The 8,152-nt window shown below is 37.9% G+C and overlaps 1 pseudogene; it reads right to left on the bottom strand.

The window, feature by feature from the left end:
* Positions 1-974: 974 nt before the first annotated feature.
* Positions 975-2,075, bottom strand: LOC138173865 (rRNA 2'-O-methyltransferase fibrillarin-like; annotated as a pseudogene).
* Positions 2,076-8,152: the final 6,077 nt, after the last annotated feature.

The raw sequence follows: 8,152 nt of genomic DNA, 5'->3' as shown, positions 1-8,152 counted from the left end.
TCATGGTTCTTCCCAAAGCTTCTAATTTTTCTTTACATTGTGAATAATGTGCAAATATGTATAATGTGAATGTATAAGTAGATACTACATCAGATTGCACAGTTTTGAGGAGGAGAGAGAAAAGGGAGGTGGAGAAAATTTTAAATTCAAAATCTTATGGAAGTGAGTGTTGAAAACTAAAAATAAACTAATTATTAAAAAATATACAATTGGTCACATGGGAAAAATCCACTGAAGAAAACAACTCCTTCAGAAGTAGAATTGGTCAAATGGAAAGGAGGTACAGAAGCTAACTGAAGAAAATAATTCCTTAAAAATTAGAATTGGGCTAGTGGAAGCTAAAGACTCTATGAGACATCAAGAAGTGATAAAACAAAATCAAAAGAATGAAAAAAAATGTAAAATACCTCATTGGAAAGGTAACTAAAATGGAAAATAGATATGAGAGACAATTACGAATTATTGGACTATCTGAAGGCTATTATTAAAAAATGTTTCTGGACAACATCTTTCAAAAAATTATCAAGGAAAACTTCCCTTATAGCCTAGATCCAGAAGGCAAAACAGTCCTTTAAAGAATCCACAGATAAACTTCTGACAGAGATTCCAAAACAAAATCTCCAAGGAATATTGTAGCCAAATTCCAGTATTATCAGGTCAAGAAGAAAGTACTGCAAAGAGCCAGAAAGAAACCATTCAAATATCAAGGAGAGACAGTCAGGATTACACAGGGTTTAGCAGCTTCTATGTTAAAGGACTGGGGACTTAGAATGTAATATTCCAGAGACAAAGAAGCTTGGATTACAGCCAAGAATCAACTATCCAACAAAACTAAGCACAATATTCCAGGAGAATTAGAATCTGGTTCTAAAATATGAGGGGAATTTTCCTTGAGAATTTCTTTTTTTTTGGGGGGGGGTCACACCTTTTAATAGAAAATACAAAACACAAAACAGCTAGAGTAGAAAACGAGAGGGGGAGGGGGCAGGGCAGCGACAGCTACTTGGCAGCTACTTCCTTTTGTTTGGGGGGCAGCCTGTACAAACCCACCACCACAGCATGATCTCGCTCATAAGGCTCCAAGGTGAGCTGTGCCTGTGGCTTCATGTTTTCCTGCTGCATTTTCTTGACTTTGGAGGCAAACACAGCTTCTGGGGAAGCTGTGGAGTCTATGCAGTTGGCCTTAATGGAAATCACAAAGTGTCCACCGTTGCGCAGGAAGTTGTGTGCATTGAGAGCCACGATTCGGGACTGGTCTGGCTGAGCTACATCAGCAAAAATCACATCCACCATCCCAATGAGCATCCGGTATTTGTGGGGATGTCGCGCATCTTCAATGATGGGAATGATGTTCGTCCTCTTCTTGGCCACGTTGATGAGGTCTCGGCCAGATCGCTGAGAGAATTCGACAGCGTAGACCAGACCTTCAGGGCCCACGATGTCAGAGACATGCGAGACAGTGGTGCCTGATGCTGCTCCTAAGTACAGCACTTTGGCCCCAGGGCGGATGTGGATCTGATCCACTCCACCCAGGATGGCTGCAGCCAGCTTTGATCGGAAGGGGTTCCAGGCTCGGTACTCCAACTTCGCCTCACCATCCTCCACAGTTATTCTCTTCTCACCATAGACTGACTCCCCGGGAACCATGTTCTTTGTGACCAGGGCATCTTCCTTTCCTCGACAAATAAAAACTCCCTCATGTCGATGGGGCTCCACAGTGACCTTCTTTCCTCCTTGGAAACCTCCTCTACCTCCCCGGCCTCTGCCCCGACCACCAGGTGACTGGAACCCTCCTCGGCCACCTCCTCGGCCCCACGATCTCCAAAGCCACCACGGCCACGTCCCCCAAAGCCTCCTTGGCCCCGAAAGCCTCCTCGGCCCCCTCAGTCACCACCTCTTCCACGACCTCCGAACCGCCCCAACCGCCCCCTCTGGGGCTGAATCCTGGCTTCATGGCACGCGGCTCGCTCTGCGGAGGAAGCGGAAGCAGCGTTGGGGGTCCGTCAGTAAGGTGGCCGCCGGCAGACACGCGGCTCCCATGCGCCACTGGGCCTTCAACAGCCAGGGCTACAAACACCAAGCGAGAATTTCTTGAAGGACGATTTCTAGGGTTTTTTTGATCATGGCTTTCAGATACTACAATAATTTTAAAAGTATCTCTCCTGGATCTCTTTTCCACATCAGTGATTTTTCCAATGAGATATTTCACATTAACTTCTATTTTTTTCATTTGTTTGGATCTTTTTAATAGTATCTTGATTTCTCATAAACTCATTAGATTCCATGTGCTCCATTCCAATTTTTAAGGAATTATTCTCATCAGTGAGCTTTTGAAATTCTTTTCTCATCTGCCCAATTCTGCTTTTTAAGGCATTCTTCTCCTCGACTTTTTTGGCCTCTTTTGTCATGTCAGTTAATCTATTTTTAAGGTGTTATTTTCTTCAGTAAGGTTGTTGACTCTCTTTTCATTATTTTCTTACATCATTCTCATTTCTCTTTCCAATTTTTCCTCCACTTCTATTACTTGATTTTCAAAATCCTTCTTGAGCTCCTCTATGTCCTTTAAACAGTTCATATCTTTCTTGGAAGCTTTTGGTGTATAAGCTATGACTTCATTGTCTTCCTCTTCTTCCATGCTTTGATCCTTTTTGTCCCCCAAAAAGGAATCTAAAGCTGGATTGCTGTGCTTGCTTTGCTTCCTTTGTTTGCTCATATTGCTGCTCAATTACTTGAGTTTTGAGCTCTTTGCCACAATAGAACTCTGCTTCCAGGGAAGAGGGCTTTGTCCCAAATAGCTGGGGTTTTTGTGGCTGCTGGAGCTAACAGTTGGCTTCCCTCTCTGTAGCCCCCCACAAGTTCTGGCTCATTGGTCACACACCCCAGGACCTCCAACCTAGATAGTGATCAAGATCCAGGAAGGTCAAGGCAAGAGCAATTACACCCCCCCCCCCAATGGTTGCCTGCTCCCCCTATGATCCACAGGCCAGGAGCTCTGAAGCAGCCACATGGAGGCAGCTGCATGGTCGTGGCACCTCTACCTCTTCTCACTCTGGGGGCTGAGCCTGGATCACACTCAACCCCACCCTCCACCCCCCAGTTCCAACAGAGTTCTTCACTGACCTTTTACTTTGTCTTTGGCATTTATGGGTTGATATTTCTGGAAACTGCCATATCTCCTGGTGATACATTTTTCTGAGGTCCACTCCAGCTGCTACTGGTTGGGGCCACCCTGGGGCTAAACCCGTGGTCTTATGGTGGGCTGGGCTCAGCTCCCACCATGCTGTGATGGAACCTTTCTGTCCACCTACCTGGCTGCCTTCAGTGGGAGGTTTGTTTCTCTCTGTCACTTTGTGGTTTCTGTAGCTCTAAAATGTGTTTGGAGTCATATTTTATAGGCATTTGAGGTGATCATGCAGGGAGCTCGTGGAGTTTTCCTGCTTCTATGCTGCCATATTGTCTCTGCCCCTAAACTGTATCTCTTTTGGGGCATTTAGGATGAGTATACATAGAGGGTGTGTGTATAAACTGACTTTGATGTAATGATATAAAAAATTAAGGTGTTATAAAAATAAATGATTGTTCTGGGAGAAGAGGAAGGGGGCATAATAGGGTAAATTATATCACATAAAGAGGTTCAAAAGACCTACTACAGAAGAGGGAATGAAGGGAGCGGGAATAAGTATTGTTTGAACATCAATATCATAAGTTTTGTCTCATAGAAGGAATACCATACACACTCTGTTGGGTATAGAAATTTATCTTACTCTATAGGGGAAAAGGAAGGTAAAGGAGAAAGAAAGGCAAGAGGGTGGATAGAAGCTAGGGCAGATTTAGGGAATTGGTGGTCAGAAGCAAAACACTGGTTAGGGGGGACTGGAAGAAAGGAGAAAGAAAAGTATAAACAGGGAGAAAATAGGATGGAGGGAAATACAGAGTTTGTAATCATAACTGTGAATGTGACTGGGATGAGCTCTCCCATAAAACAGAATTGAATAGCATACTGTATCAAAAACCAGAATTCTACAATATAGTATTTACAAGTAACACATCTGTAGCAGAAAGATACACACAGTGTAAAGGCAAAAGGTTGAAGCAGAATGCATTATGCTTCAACTGAAGGGGAAAATACATAAAGAAACGGGGGTTAGCAATCCTGAACTCAGACAAATCAAAAGCAAAAAAGATGCAAATTCATAGATAAAGGAGGGAACTATATCTTGTTAAAAAGAACCATAGACAATGAAGTGATATTGATACTAAAGATATATGCACCAAGTGGTATAGCATCCAAATTCTTAGAAGAAAAATTAAATTAGTTACAGGAAATAATAAACAGCAAAACAATACTAGTGGGGGACCTCAACCTCCTCCTCTCAGAATTAGATAAATCCCACCACAAAATAAAAAAGAAATGAGAAAAGGAGGTGAATAAAATTTTATAAATGTTAGATATTATAGAACTCTTGAAAAAATTAAATGAGGATAGGAAATACTATGCCTTTTTCTCAGTGGTACATGACACCTAGATGAAAACTGACACTTTATTAGGTCATAAAACCTCAAAATAACATGCAAAAGGCAGGAATATTAAATACATCATTTTCAAATTATGACAAAATAAAAATTGGAAAGAAAAACTAAAAATTAACTGGACACTAAATAACCTAATCCTAAAGAATGTGTGGATCAAGCAAATTATAGAAATTATCAATAATTTCATCAGAGATAATAATAAAAATGAGACATCCCAAATTTTATGGGATACAGCTAAAACAGTACTTAGGGGAAATTTTATATCTCTAAATGCTTATGTGAATAAAACAAAGAAAGAGATCAGTTAATTGGACATGCAACTAAAAAAGCTAGAAAGAGAACAAATTTAAAATCCCCAATAAAATACCAAAACATATATTTGGAAAATCAAAGAAGAAATTTAAAAAACTGAAAGAAAGAAAACTATGGAACTAATAGATAAAATTAAGAGCTTGTCTTGTTAAAAAAAAATACAAGAAAATAGACAAACCTTTTATTTGATTTTTAAAAAAAGAAAGAAGAAAACCAAATATCCAGTATCAAAAATGAAAAAGGTGACTTCACCACCAATGAAGAGGAAATAAAAACAATAATTAGAAGCTATTTTGCCCAACTGCATGCCAAGGAATCTGACCATCTAAGTGAAATGGAGTAATATTGGCAAATATATAAATTGCCCAGATTAACCAAAGTTGTAATAAAATACTTAAATAACCCCATTTTGAAAAAAAAATAAGTTCAACAAGCCATCAATGAACTTCCTAAGGGAAAAAATCTCTAGGGACCAATGGAATCAAAAGGGAATTCTACCAATCATTTAAAGAGCAATTAATTCCAATACTATATACTATTTGCAAAATAAAAATGAGGGAGTCCTACCAAATACTTTTTATGACATAAATATCATGTTGATATCTAAAATCAGGAAGAGACAATACAGGAAAAGAAAATTATAGAGAAATTTCCCTAATGAATATTGATGAATAATTTTAAAGAAAATGTTAACAAAAAGATTACAGCAACTTATCTCAGGGATAATGCAATATGATCAGGTGGGATTTATACCAGGAATGCAGAGCTGGTTCAATATTAGGAATAACAAAACTAATAGAAATCATATTAATTTTCTTAATAGATGCAGAACAACTCAATGTTCATTCCTGTTGAAGACACTAGAGAGCATAGTAATAAATGGAGTTTTCCTTAAAATGATAAATAACATATTTCTAAAACATCAACAAGCATTATGTGTAATGGGAAAAAGCTAGAAACTTTCCCAGTGGGACCAAGGGTGCAACAAGTATGCCCATTATCATAATTATTAATCAATATTGGTCTCGAAATTTTAGCTTTAGAATTAAGAGGAGAAAAAGCAATCGAAGGAGTGAGAATAGGCAATGAGGAAACAAAAGTATTACCTTTTGCAGATGGTATGCTGGTATAATTGGAGAATCCTAGAGAATCAACTAAATAACTACTTGAAATAATTAACAACTCCAGAAAAATTTCAGGATATAAGATAATCCTACATAAATCATTGGCATTTCTTTATATTATTAACAAATCCCAGCAGTAAGAGAAAGAGCAATTCCATTTGAAATACCTGTAGACAATATAAAATATTTTGGAGTCTACCTGGCAAGAGAAACCCAAAATCCTATGAACAAAACTACAAAACACTCTTCACACAAATAAAGTCAGATCTAAACAACTGGAAAAAAATATCAGTTCCTCATGGGTAGGCAGTTAACATAATGAAAATGTCACTTTTACCTAAATTGATTTACATTTTCAGTACCATATAAACCAAACTACCAACATATAATTGTTTTTATTTTCAGCACTCATTTCCACAATATTTTTAGATGCAAAATTTCTCCCCATTTCTCCCCTACACATCCCAAGATGTCAAGCATACTGATTACCCTTTCCCCCAGTCTATCCTCTCTTACATTCCCCCTTTCCCCCTCCCCTAAGCCCCTTAACCCTTACTTTCTTGTAGGGCAAGATGGATTTCTATACCCCATTGCCTGTATATCTTATTTCCTGGTTGCATGTAAAAACAATTTTTTAACATTTGTTTTAAAAACTTTGAATTCTAAAATTACAGACACATCTGTGATGACTAACTTTGATAGAGTCAGATATGCAAGACTATAAGACAACAGGGGCAGCTAGGTGGAACAGTGAATAGAGCACCAGCCCTGGAGTCAGGAGGACCTGAGTTCAAATTTGGCCTCAGACACAACACTTACAAGCTGTGGGACCTTGGGCATATTACTTAACCCCAATTGCCCTGTCTTCCTCTGTCCAAAAAGCAAAAAAAAAAAAAAAAAAGAATAAAAGATTATAAGACAACTCCAAAAGACTCACGATAGAAAGGAATATCTGCATCCAGAAAAAGAACTACAGAGTCTGAATGCAGATTGAAGCAAACTACTTGCTTTCTCTCTTTTTTGTTTTGTTTTGTTCTTTCTTTCTCCTTGTCCATTCCATTGGTTATAATTCTTCTTTACAACTTGACTAATGTCTAATGTGAATGTATTTGTAGAATCTATATTGGATTGCATGCCCACATAGGGAAAAGAGGGGGGAGGAGAAGGAGGAAAAAAATTGGTGCTCAAAAGCTTGTGGAATTGAATGTTGTAAAATAAAAGTAAATGAATTAATTAATTAAATAAAAATAAAAAACACTTTTAATTCTAGATTCTCTACCTTCTTCCCTCCTTACCCCCATCCTCACTGAGAAGACAAGCAAATTAATATAAATTATACATGTATAGAAATGCAAAACATTTCGATAGTAGTCATATTTTGAAAGACTATATTTCCCTGCTTCTCATCCCCCCATTTATTCTGTTTTCTTCTTTGACCTTGTCCCTTTTCAAAAGAGTTTGCTTCTGATTAACCCCTCCCCCAATTTGCCCTCTTTTCTATCATTCCCTCCTATAATCTCCTTCCCCCCTACTTTCCTGTAAGGTAAGATATCCAAATGAAGGTGTATTTTATTTCCTCCTTAAACCAAATCCAATGAGAGTAAGATTGACTCATTCCCTTTTACCACTGCACTATTCCCCTCCAGGGTAACAACTTTCTCTTGCCTTTTTTATGTGAAATAATTTACCCTATTCTATATCTCCCTTTCTTCTCCCAATATATTCCTCTCTCATCTTTTAATTTTATCATTTTAATATCAGCCCTTCATATTCAATTCACCCTGGGCCCTCTATCTATGTATGCATATACACACACACATATATACACATATCTGCATACACACACACACACACACACACATATATATATACATACACATATATTCAGATATATGCAAACACATATACACACTTAGAAATATATAAATATATACACCTATACATAAATATTGCCATACATACATGCATACATACATACATATATACTTGAACTATCCTAATACTGAGAAAAGTCTCATGAGTTATAAATATCATCTTTCCATGCAGGAATGTAAACAATTCAACTTTAATAAGTTCCATACAATTTCTCTTTCCTGTTTATCTTTTCATGCTTCTCTTGCTTCTTGTATTTGAAAGTCAAATTTTCTGTTCTGCTCTGGTCTTTTCATCAAGAATGCATGAAA

Source organism: Petaurus breviceps, unplaced genomic scaffold (assembly GCF_028583685.1).
Source record: "Petaurus breviceps papuanus isolate PSGF00001 unplaced genomic scaffold, PetGlider_PUasm1.0 66, whole genome shotgun sequence".
Classification (NCBI taxonomy): domain Eukaryota; kingdom Metazoa; phylum Chordata; class Mammalia; order Diprotodontia; family Petauridae; genus Petaurus; species Petaurus breviceps.
Note: the sequence above shows the minus strand (reverse complement) of the source record. Positions and strands in the feature narration are given on the sequence as shown.